Source organism: Asparagus officinalis, chromosome 3 (assembly GCF_001876935.1).
Source record: "Asparagus officinalis chromosome 3, Aspof.V1, whole genome shotgun sequence".
Classification (NCBI taxonomy): domain Eukaryota; kingdom Viridiplantae; phylum Streptophyta; class Magnoliopsida; order Asparagales; family Asparagaceae; genus Asparagus; species Asparagus officinalis.
Genome location: NC_033796.1, coordinates 111,136,054 through 111,147,988, shown reverse-complemented (window position 1 = coordinate 111,147,988; position 11,935 = coordinate 111,136,054).

Below are 11,935 nucleotides of genomic sequence, written 5' to 3'. Positions count from 1 at the left end.
CGCGGCTGCAGAGGTGGTTCCAGCCACGTTCTATCACGTTCGTAACTATTCTCCCACGTCTTTAGGCCCACGAAACACCACTTTTCTCGGTCTATAACCACCCTCACGTTAGCACACGTTCTCCTTTTGTTATGATGCCACGTGGACTCTCAGAAGATGTTCAAAACCGTTAATAAATTACAAAAAGGCCATCTCATGAAGACGCGCGTCACGTTCTACTGCAGCGCATACGCGCATCACGAAACACTACCGCGCATACCCGCGTCACACTTCGCCGCCGCGCTTTACCGCGTCACCATAAGCTGCCGCGCCTTACCGCGTCACCATAGGCTGCCGCGCCCGTGCGTGTCGCCATGCGTTGTTATGTTAACACGCGTCAGTGTATTTTATCACATGCATGCACATTGTTCTCTTCTTAGTCTTGAGCTGTATTCGGATGTCCATAAGTATTTTTGACGCCTACAGATACCCCCTCCAAAGTATCTCAGACTCATTCTTTTATAGAGGAGTCTGGGACACTTTGGATAAGATGGGTTTTACTTGCAATCCCTTCAGTGCTTAGTTGAGGAGATCGTGTAAAAGGACCTATGAACGGCTTCAATTCTTAACTTTTTTCATCTTTTAGTCTACTCAATGCTTTGTAGAGTAGAATAGCTACGATTCTTCCGGTGTTGCGTTTATCGCTTGACCGTTGTCGAAATCTTAAACTAAAACTGATGTTTTGATTTGTGAATTAGCTCTTGTCATTGAACTGATATTAAACTGCTTGTCTTCATTGGGAATTCATATCTGAATCGCAATTGAATCCCCTGGAATCATCCATTAACTTGGAATTTTTCCTTAGCCTTATTTTGGCGAAAATCATTGACGCGTTGACCGGTGTTAACTCAGTTTATCCTCGTGCGTTTACTGGAGTCTACACAGTTTAATCTCTTAAGGCGTTGGAGCATAGCGGTCCTGAGTGTCGAGGCTGCAGGACTAATTATTCAGGTCGGTTCATCTGCAGGTATGAATTTTATCCTGAGTTTGTCGGATACTCAAGTCACGAGACCAACTGATGAAGCTGGTACATCAGTGATTATTGCATTTATAGGATTTTTGGCAAACCCTCAGCCATCAACGGGTTTGATGAGCCTTTACCGATTACCGTTTGAATCGGGCTAGCATGCAGATTGTTTAAGTCCGTTCTGCGTGTAACGTTGTGCTAAGAGAACAAACTCTCTTAGACTTGGTGCTATGATGTTGAATACATAGACTTTATCATTTTTACGGGAACGGGCCACCCGGCAACGCGTATTAGGCGTAGGCTTATTTCTAATAAAGGATCGAGATAAAGTCCCCCATGCATCAAACACGGATTAGGAAATGTTGATGGGTTACGTCTTTTCGGTGAAAAGATAAACCTAACACTGGAGAGGAAGAATTTTATATTCTATCTCCTGGTCTCTTTTTTGTTGGTTGAGATGAACCCGATACTGGAGAGGAAGAATTTTATATTCTATCTCCTGGTCTTTTTTTTGTTGGTAGAGATGAATCCCATGCTGGAGAGGAAGAATTTTATATTCTATCTTCTGGTCTCTTTTTTGTTAGTAGAGATAAACCCCATGCTGGAGAGGAAGAATTTTATATTCTATCTCCTGGTCTCTTTTTTGTTGGTAGAGATGAACCCGATGCTGGAGAGGAAGAAATTTATATTCTATCTCATGCTGCAAAAGAAACTCAAAGTGGGATCCCCACTTCGAGAATCCGAAAAGGTGAAACTAAGAGTGGGATCTCCACTCTGAGAATATGAAAGATTTTGATAACCCTAACAGTCGGAATGTTTGATTACACAATCTGAAGGTGAATTTCTCGTTTATCAAGATGAAATTCTAACTTCGGCCGTAACTGTTTAAAGGTTTGGCCGAGAGGGGAATGTGTGGAAACCTTTCATCTATCGAGAGGTGATTCCGATTTTGGTCCTAACTGTTTAAAAGTTTGACCGAGTGGGGGTTTGAGACGATCCTAACCGTTTAAAGATTTGATCGTTCAATTTGTGGACCTCTCGTTCATGGAACAAATCAAGAGGGGATTTTGGCTTTGGTCCTAACTGTTTAAAAGTTTAACCGAGTGGGGGTTTGAGACGATCCTAATCGTTTAAATATTTGATCATTCAATTTGTGGACCTCTGTAGGGAAAATTGCAATGAAAAGAATAAAGAAAATTGATTTGTATTTCTTTGATTCTGATTACAACTTGATTACAAAAGAGAAGAGAAACGAATTTGGTTCTCTCCTTTGTTTAAAACTGGGTTCTTCTCGGTAGCGATGGAATGCCTCCTTCGATTGCTCGCGTCGAATTTGCTCTCCGTTGACGATCCGACCGTCTCTATCTCGTGGGAACGATGAACTTCTGTGGAAAGTTTGATAAATACCTCTGAATGAGTTTAAGAACTCTGAACGAGTTTGAACTCTGTGAATAGAGTTGTTAGAACCGAAAATTCGGTTAATGATCAAGCTGTTATTCTGTTGTAGAAGAATCCTCTCAGATTTGATCTTCTAAGTGTGATTCAAAAATCCTATCTCCAAGGATTACGCTGCTGCTGTTGAATCGCCAAACCTGAGTGGTTGAGATCTTCCAAATCCGATCTTTGCAAACTCTTCTGTTTTAGAACTGAAAAATCTCCAACCTGTACGGTTTAGATCTTTAGAATTCAACCTGTGTGGTCCAGATGCCAAAAATCCAACCCCCCTTCTTTCTGTTGGGTTCGTTGAGCTTTTATAGGGGGATAGGAGGTTGTAACTGACCCCTATATCCGCTCCTACGTGGGCGAAAATCCCTCAGAACGTGGGATAAATGGTTTTGAAACCGTTCGACTCATGTTTGAACGAGTCAAACGCCCAATCTGGCGTTTAGCACCCAACTTCGCCTCTTAGAATTGAGACGCGAGGTTGGGTGTTAGCTGAACATCATTGAACGCAAGGGTCGCTCACGTTTTGGCTTGTTGCCTGCTTGGAAACGCGGGGGCCGGTGTTGGTTGGACCCCTACGAACGCGAGGGTCGCCCGCGTTCAGCTTGTTGCTTTGAGACGCGGGGGTCGGCGTTGGTTGAACCCCTACGAACGCGAGGGTCACTCACGTTTGGCCTGTGGCTTGGAAACGCGGGGGTTGCCTGCACTTCCAGAGTTGTAACGCGGGGATGACATCCGCGTTTTAGAAAGAGCTATTTGACTTGTAGCTTCTTCTATGTTGCGTTGCAAGGACCGTTGTTCAATAATCCTAGCTTTAACCGTTGTGGAGTGTGAAAGCCGTCAGATTGTAACTTTCACTGTAGATTGTGAAGACTACTGAATAGAGTTTTCATCAGTTGTCGGAAGTGTCGTTGAATTGTAACTCTTCTCGATCTATGTGAAGAGCCCTCCATTCGCAGCTTTCGTTCACCGACCCGAAAGCTATTTGATTGTAGCTTTCGTTGTTGAAGCTAGACGGGAATCAACCTCCATAGTGTTTTTAAATGAATGTTTGCCCACAGCTCTCCACCAAGCAACTATTTGACTGTATGTTTCGATTGTCGACCCGAAAGCTATTTGATTGTAGCTTTCATTGTGAGAGCTTGACGGGAATCAACATCCATAGTATTTTTAAATGAATGTTTGCCCACAGCTCTCCACCAAGCAACTATTTGACTGTATGTTTCGATTGTCGACCCGAAAGCTATTTGATTGTAGCTTTCATTGTGAGAGCTTGACGGGAATCAACATCCATAGTATTTTTAAATGAATGTTTGCCCACAGCTCTCCACCAAGCAACTATTTGACTGTATGTTTCGATTGTTGACCCGAAAGCTATTTGATTGTAGCTTTCGTTGTAGGAGCTAGACGGGAATCAACATCCATAGTGTTTTGAAGACGAATATTTGCCCACAGCTCTCTACCAAGCAACTCACCGACTAAATCCAACCTTTTATTTCTAAAATTATTACACTGCTCATCAGCATCTCTAATAGTTACTAATAATATTAGTCATGTTGTTGTCGCAGCCATCAAAATCAATCATCTCAGAAATGAGGTCGTGTTTGTGGCGATTGTAGGATTGCGGATGCAGTGATTAGACAGTCGTCTGATTGTGACTTCCATTGTCGGAGCTTGATAGGGATCAGCTATCCATTGTGATTTTTAGACAGCCTACACTCTCGTTCATGGAACGAATCGAGAAGGGATTTTGGCTTTGGTCCTAACTGTTTAAAGGTTTGACCGAAAGGGATTTGAGACGATCCTAACTGTTTAAAGGTTTGATCGTTCAATTTGAGTGGACCTCTCGTTCATAGAAGGAATCAAGAGGGGATTTTGGTTATGGTCCTAACTGTTTAAAGGTTTGACCCAATAAGAGTTTGAGACGATCCTAACCATTTAAAGATTTGATCGTTCAATTTGTGTGGACCTCTTGTTCATAGAAGGAATCGAGAGGAGATTTTGGTTGTGGTCCTAACTGTTTAAAGGTTTGACCCAATAAGAGTTTGAGACGATCCTAACTGTTTAAAGGTTTGATCATTCAATTTGTATGGACCTCTCGTTCATGGAAAGAATCGAGAGGTGATTTTGACTTTGGTCCTAACTGTTTAAAGGTTTGATCGAGTGGGGGTTTGAGACGATCCTAACCGTTTAAAGATTTGATCGTTCAATTTGTGGACCTCTCGTTCATGAAACGAATCGAGAGAGGATTTTGGCTTTGGTCCTAACTGTTTAAAGGTTTGACCGAAAGGGATTTGAGACGATCCTAACTGTTTAAAGGTTTGATCGTTTAATTTGTGGGCCTCTCGTTCATGGGAGGAATCGAGAGAGGATTTTGGCTTTGGTCCTGACTGTTTAAAGGTTTGACCGAGTGGGGATTACTAATTGTCATGGATTGAAATTTTGGGTGTTGTGTCAGAGCTCAATAGTGGGAGTGTTAAAGACTCGGACACAGTGGGTGTTTGGATGGATTTAATCACGAAGCATTTTGGTGGACCTACCATCAATTAATTTGATTAGTGAGGGATTTTATGGTGGAGGACTATGAATCATCAAGCACTCCACAATTAGACCGTAGGAGTTTCGTGAGGAAAGACTAATCCGATGAGGTCATTGAATCTCATCTCAACGAAAGAGTATATGGAAAGTCACAGTGGGGGTTGGCGAAATTGATCCCGACAATTGAAACCAACCAAGAATCAAATGAAGGAAAAGAAAATGGGACATGCTTCATCCTTGAAGGTTTTCAGAGTTTCGTGAAGGAAGATTGACTTAATGAAGTCATTGAATCTCATCTCAATGAAAGAGTACTCTGAAAATCACAGTATGAGGGTTTTAATCATTTTGGACATGATTAAATAGCCACAACGGGACGGTTTTAATCATTTTTATCATGATTAAGAGTGGATTATTCAGATGATTAGTTTTCACCTTGAATAATCAATTAGTCATTTTTATCATGATTAAGAGTGGATTATTCAGATGATTAGTTTTCACCTTGAATAATCAATTAGTTTCGGGTTATCCTTAAGAATACCATATATAGCATTCTCCAGGAACTTCCCGTTAAATAGGTTACCCTGAATGTACTGGGGATAGTACTTTTTTAGGAACTTCTCGTTTGTGAGCAATGTTACTGTTCTTGATACAGAATCAGGTCTTGGTTCCTGCCTTCGTATTCAGCCATGATAACCTCGTATCCACCCCCAGCTTTTAGGTGAACCTGAGTCTAATCACATTTAGTTACATTATTGGAGCACACAATTTAAGGAAGCGGTTTTTAACCTGTTATATCAGTCGGAGGTTCGAGAAACAGTTTATACTCGTATACCCTTTGGAGTGCATGGAGAAGCGGATTTTTTTAACCTCTTATATCAGTCGGAGGTTCGGGAATAGTTTATACGCGTATACCCTTTGGAGTGCAAGGAGAAGCAGTTTATACTCGTATACTCTTTGGAGTTAGGAGAAACAGTTTATACTCGTGTACCCAATGGAGTAAAGGTCGTCTTTATTTGGCTTGTTTCACCGTTATGACGCCGGAGTCAATCAAGGCTTGGATTTTATTTTTTAGTCCAAAGCAAACCTTGGTGGGATGAAGAACCCTTCTGTGGTATGCACAGTAGTTTGGATCCATAATCCTCTTAGATCCCTTCTGGTCTTTAATAGGTGGTAGCTCGATCTTGTCGTTGGCAAGGAGGTATTTTAAGATGGCTGGAGCTTCATCATCTTCGAAAGAATACTCCTTTTGGAACTTCGGATCGAGAGTCGCGTTCACAGCGATTGCAGCTATCGTCGGTTGGCTTCTCTCAGTTTTCTTTCTTTTAAGAAAGTGTTCAGCTTGTTCACCGCGCATTTTCAAATCCTTCCAAGTTTTGGATGGTACGACCCCCAGAGCTTCCAGGACATCGATGGAGAGATTATTGCGGCATGTTTGCAGGATGAACTCCTCTGTAACAGGACCTCTATAATTCATTGCCTTGTTACAGAAGCACTTGATAAAATTGTCGACCGACTCTCTGTCTTTTTACTTCTCATCCAGAAGGGTTTCGATTAACACTTCGGTGTCATCATCAAAGAAATTACTGAGGAACAAACTTTCTATGTCATCCCAGCAATTGATGCTCCCTGGCTTGAGACGTCGATACCAATCGAAGGTCGCCCCATAAAGGGTGCCAACGAATGACCGGACCATTAAAGCCTCGTTTCCAGAGATCATGCCCAAATGAGACTTGAAATAAATCAAGTGCTGAGTAGGCGAGCTCTTCCCGTCGAACGGTGTGAAGTTAATCAGATGGAATTTTGTTGGGTATGGAATTGAATCTCATTCTCTTGGATAGGGACATGGAATACCTGTCTTTTTACTTCCTGAGCGGACATCAAAGCATTGACTTTGTTTTCAAGGTCTTGCATTTTCTTGTCCTCATCTTCATCTCTCTTTGAGTGATATTGAGAAGAAATAATTGGGCCACTCCCAGTGTTATTAAGAGGTGCAATTGAACCATCCCTAATATTGTTGTTGGGAGGATCCGTTGAACAACCCCCAGCATTATTGTTATTAGGAGGTGCATCAGCAAAAATGACTTCATCCACTTTTGGATCACTATCATCTGTAATATTTTGAGTGCGGTGGCTGGATTCAGCTTGCTGACTGGACTCAGGAGGTTAAAGCCGTTGAGCTTGTAATTCTTTCATTTGTTGAATAGCCAACTCTATTTCCGTCTTTATCTCAGCTCTAATTTCTTCACATTGTTTGGTTAGAGCTTCTTGAAGTATTTGAGCAAACTGATCAGGAGTGATTGTGAGCACTTCTCTGATTTGTCCCGTGCTAGACATTGTATCATCAGAAGCAATCGCTGAACAAGTGTCCGAGAGTTCATCCTCCGAGGATATTCCTTCATGCATTCTCTTGTAATCCCTACGTCTGATGGCTCTTAACTGGAGTCGAGACATCCGTTGAGCAATTCTTAAATTGACTTTTCCTCCCGGGGAAAAATCGGGATTTGATTCACTTGAATGCCACTTAGATTTTCCTTTATCAGCCATGTTGATAGTGACTTCAGGGAATTCATCCTCTTGTACAACTGATCTTCTCTTGTGGAAATGTTTCGGCTTAGGCTTCGATATTTCGGTGAAAAGCCTCTGGAACACTGAGACTCTTTGCAGCATGGCTTCTCGTTTGGAGTAGTCACATTCCGACAGTACTGCTCTAATGAATCTAGTGCAGGAACAATGAGAGCTCATTTCTCAGAAAATCCTCTTTCGAGTTTTGTTCACACCCCCAGCTTGATAGTACAACCCATCGGTATGATTACCGGAGAATCCTATCGTTTGTTGGTATGACCCCCTAGGTATAACAATATCTTTTGACGAACACGTCTTCTTCTGGGGATGTAAAGTCTTGTTGGTATTCTCAGGACAACTTATTGTTGTCTTTGAGCGATCCAATGTTATGTCAGGAGTTGCACATTTAGAACCACCCCCTTGCGGGTGCGGAGTCTTAACGGGCTCCTGAGTTTCATTACGAACCCCTAAGCTGATGGGAATCAAAATTTTCCCCACTTGGAATTGCTTTGGGTTGGTGGGAGAATGCGTACGACCCCCAGCCTAAAAAGTCACTTGGAATTATTCACCAAACCCAAGCGTTCTTTGACCGGAGCTTTGCCTCTATCTTTGTGCAAAGTACCAAGGTGATCCGCCATTGTGATTTTGAAGTTTGATAGGTCAGGACTGACGCAAGGCTCTATTGACAGTATAGCGGATGTAGTTACAGCAGACAGACGAGAAACAGACGTGGATGGAGCCGAAGGGAAGGCTTTGGAAGCTTCTCTTTGGGCGCGGCAGGGATGATTGCTGCAGTTGAAGGGTGTGTCGTGGCAATGGACACTGCCGTAGTTAAAAGTTGTGCCACGACAGTGGACGCTACCGCGGTTAAAGGATGTGCCGCGGCAGTGGACGCTGCCGTGGTTGAAGGTTGGATCTTGATGATCTAATTTTTGTACGAGTTGGGATTTGGGGACCCACACTTGGCTGGTTCTTGGTGATTTTTTGGACACCATTTCTTTATTCTCTTCTCGTCTTTGTTGTAAAAGAGCACGTGCACAAGCGGCGTTTGCCCTACATTTTTGTATGCGTTCTTTGAGAGTCGAACGAGCTCTTTTGACGAGAGTACATTCCTCCGTCGTCAGTTGTGCTGTGATGTGAGTGGTTTGTCGTTAGGACGACTGGACAACTTGATGCTTCCTCGACTCTAGGGTCGCGTAGCAGCGAACCCTGTCGGTTTGTTCCAAGGCCTTAGCCATTTGACGAGCGATGCATAGGCGTTGCCTCTGACGAGCCCTTTTTGTTAGAATTGGTGAACTTCGATCGAACAATTCCTTAATTAGGGAGGAATCATTATGAACAGAGCTTCCAGCTTTGGGGGTCGCCGGGATAATGTTGCGAGGGGAGGCCTCGGCAACAATTGAGTGAGAGTCTTCACATTAGGCCTTCTTTGGCATGTAAGCCTTCTTCAATGGTAAGATCCTCTTGTTCTTTTGAGACAATGAAGATCTTGAAGAGGATGATGAGAGATATTCCCCAAACTTGGTTTGGTCGAACTCGTACTCGACCGTGGATTCAACTGGGATCTTGATCGGCTGCGACACGACGGTCTCGGCAGCGAGACCGTTAGCTCCCACTGTGGTCGCCAGTTTGTTTTCGTCGAAAGTTGGGTTCATTGTGGAATTCATTATATCTTTAGCCGATTATAACAAATTCAAAAGAAAATAGTCTTTTTATAAGACTTCTTTTACACAATAAAAAGAAGATTACAACTCTCTAGAAAATAACACAGAAATCGTTTATCGACTTCTGCTTTGTGGGACTTTGCCTGTGCCGGGAGTGCGTTGGCTTGTGGACCACCGATTCAAAGATTCTGATTGAACCGCGAAGGCTTTTGGGTATTCTTCTTCATTTATCGAAGTGAGAATCTTAAGCGAATATCTTATCGATGTAAGATGTTCACTCTTCCAAAGATCAAGTCTGAGCTTAGATCTCTAGGAATCACCAAAAGCTGTTTATGAAAGATATGTTCACTCTTCCAAAGATCAAGTCAGAGCTTAGATCTTTAGGAATCGCCAAAAGCTTCTTAAGGATGTTCGTGAAGAATGAAGACTTTCTCTCTTGCTCAAATTCGCCAAAAGCTCAAGCCTTTATCTGCTCTAATTGCCTTGGATCTGCCCTAATTACCTTGGATCTACCCTCTCTCCTCTCCTCTATGTATAGAGAAATATTTATAGGGATATAGATGCATAACTATTGAAATGAGGGCGAAATAACTGGCCAACAACACTTTCTTTGGGTGCGGCAGCCAGGGGTGACGCGGCTGAAGAAATGCCCTTTTGGGCACGGTAGTCTTCGCTGCCGCGGCCATTGGCGCGTCAGCCTCTACTGCCTCCCACGTCTTTAGGCTCACGAAACACCACTTTTCTCGGTCTATAACCACCCTCCACGTTAGCACACGTTCTCCTTTTGTTATGATGCCCCATGGACTCTCAGAAGATACTCAAAACCGTTAACAAATTACAAAAAGGTCATCTCATGAAGACGCGCGCCACGTTCTACTGTCGCGCATACGCGCGTCACGAAACGCTGCCGCGCATACGCCCATCACACTTCGCCGCCGCGCTTTACCGCGTCACCATAAGCTGTCGCGCCTTACCCCGTCACCATAGGCTGTCGCGCCCGTGCGTGTCGCCATGCGTTGTTATGTTAACACGCGTCAGTGTATTTTTTCACATGCATGCACATTGTTCTCTTCTTAGTCTTGAGATGTATTTGGATGTCCATAAGCATTTTTTGACGCCTACACCTACAAAACAACAGATGATGAAAGATTCAATCTGACGTCCTTCACATCACCAAGCGAAAGTTACAATCTAACAACCTCCGCAACAGTCGATGAAAGTTACAACGTGAAGACTTTCACAGTAATGGGCGAAGGTTACAAATTGATGACTCTCACATTCCACAAAGGCCAAGTGTAAAGATTACAAGTTGGAAATCTGCACAAAAGTTGAAGAAAGGAGATTACAAATTGACAATCTCTACAAATCTAAACGCGAAGCACCCTTCCGTGCCCCAAAACTCAAAATGCAGAGGTCACTCTGTGTTGCCAAGACAAAACGCAGAGTTCACCTTGCGTTTTTAGAACTCAAACGAAGAGGTCACTCTGTGTTGCCAAGATAAAACGCAGAGTTCACCCTACATTTTTAGAATTCAAATGCAGAGGTCACTCTGCGTTGCCAAGAAAAAAATGCAGAGGTCACCCTGTGTTTTCAGAACTCAAACACAGAGTTCACCCCGTGTTTTCTCTCCAGAACGCGGCCCTTGTGTTTTGACTCAGAAACAGTTTTTAAAACTGTCCTGTTAAGGTATTAGCACAGTTAAGGGCCCAGTTATGGGCCAGTTTAGGGGTGCCTTACACCCCTGATTTCTCTATATATATGGCTGGATCTCCAGCAAGAAAAAATGAAGAAGAGGAGAGAGAGAGAGCAGGAGTTTCTTTGAGAGCTTGAGTTTCTTGGAGATTTTGGTCTTCTTGGAGAGTCTTCTTAAAGCATTCTTGGATCTCTTGGCTTGGTGTTTAAACCTATTTCTTTTAGCTCTCTTGAAGGTTCAATTCTTCTTTGGAGTTCAAATTCTCCTAGAGTTCACAACTTGCCCAGCAAGTTCCCCCCAAACTCGGGAAGAATTCCAAACTTGCCTTGCAAGTTCTAGCTCACTTACAGAGAGTTCTCAAAACTCGGCTCATCAACGAGATATAAGAATCAAACTCTCATCGCTACCAAGAAAGAACCCAGTTTTAAACAAAGGAATGTTTTATCCTTCCCTCTTTTGTAAATTGGGAAACCGATAAAGAAAGTTATAATTTTTTTCTACGTCAGTTAGAGATTTTTCTACGTCAGTTAGAGAGAATAATACAAGTTTTATTCTCAACTTTCTTATAATTTTCTCACACAAACAAAAGATGGCGACTCCGCTGGGGATTAGCTCTTTCACCGATAAAGAAGTAGTGACGCAATCCGACACCCAACTCGTCGGGACTACTATTGAAGCTCTAATCGTGGAGTTTGACCAAGCTAAGTATGAGGAGTTTCTCTCCTCCAGGTCCCTTAGCCCCAAGGCTATGCGCAAGGCCCGTAAAATATCTAAAGAGACTAAAGCTCCACCTGTGGCCGACCCAGCAAAGGAGAATCTCTCCCTTAGGTTGGATTGTTTAGACAGCCCCTCCTCCGAAGGAGAAGATGTAGCTCCAATGGAACTTGTCAATCGAGTTGAAGATCCTACATCCATGCCCAAACAACGACTATTGGATCGCAAAAGGCCCATTGAAGCGGTAAAATTGATCTATACGGAGGAAGATGCCGCTATAAAAGTCTTAAGATAGGCAAAGAAGAACACCGCTCG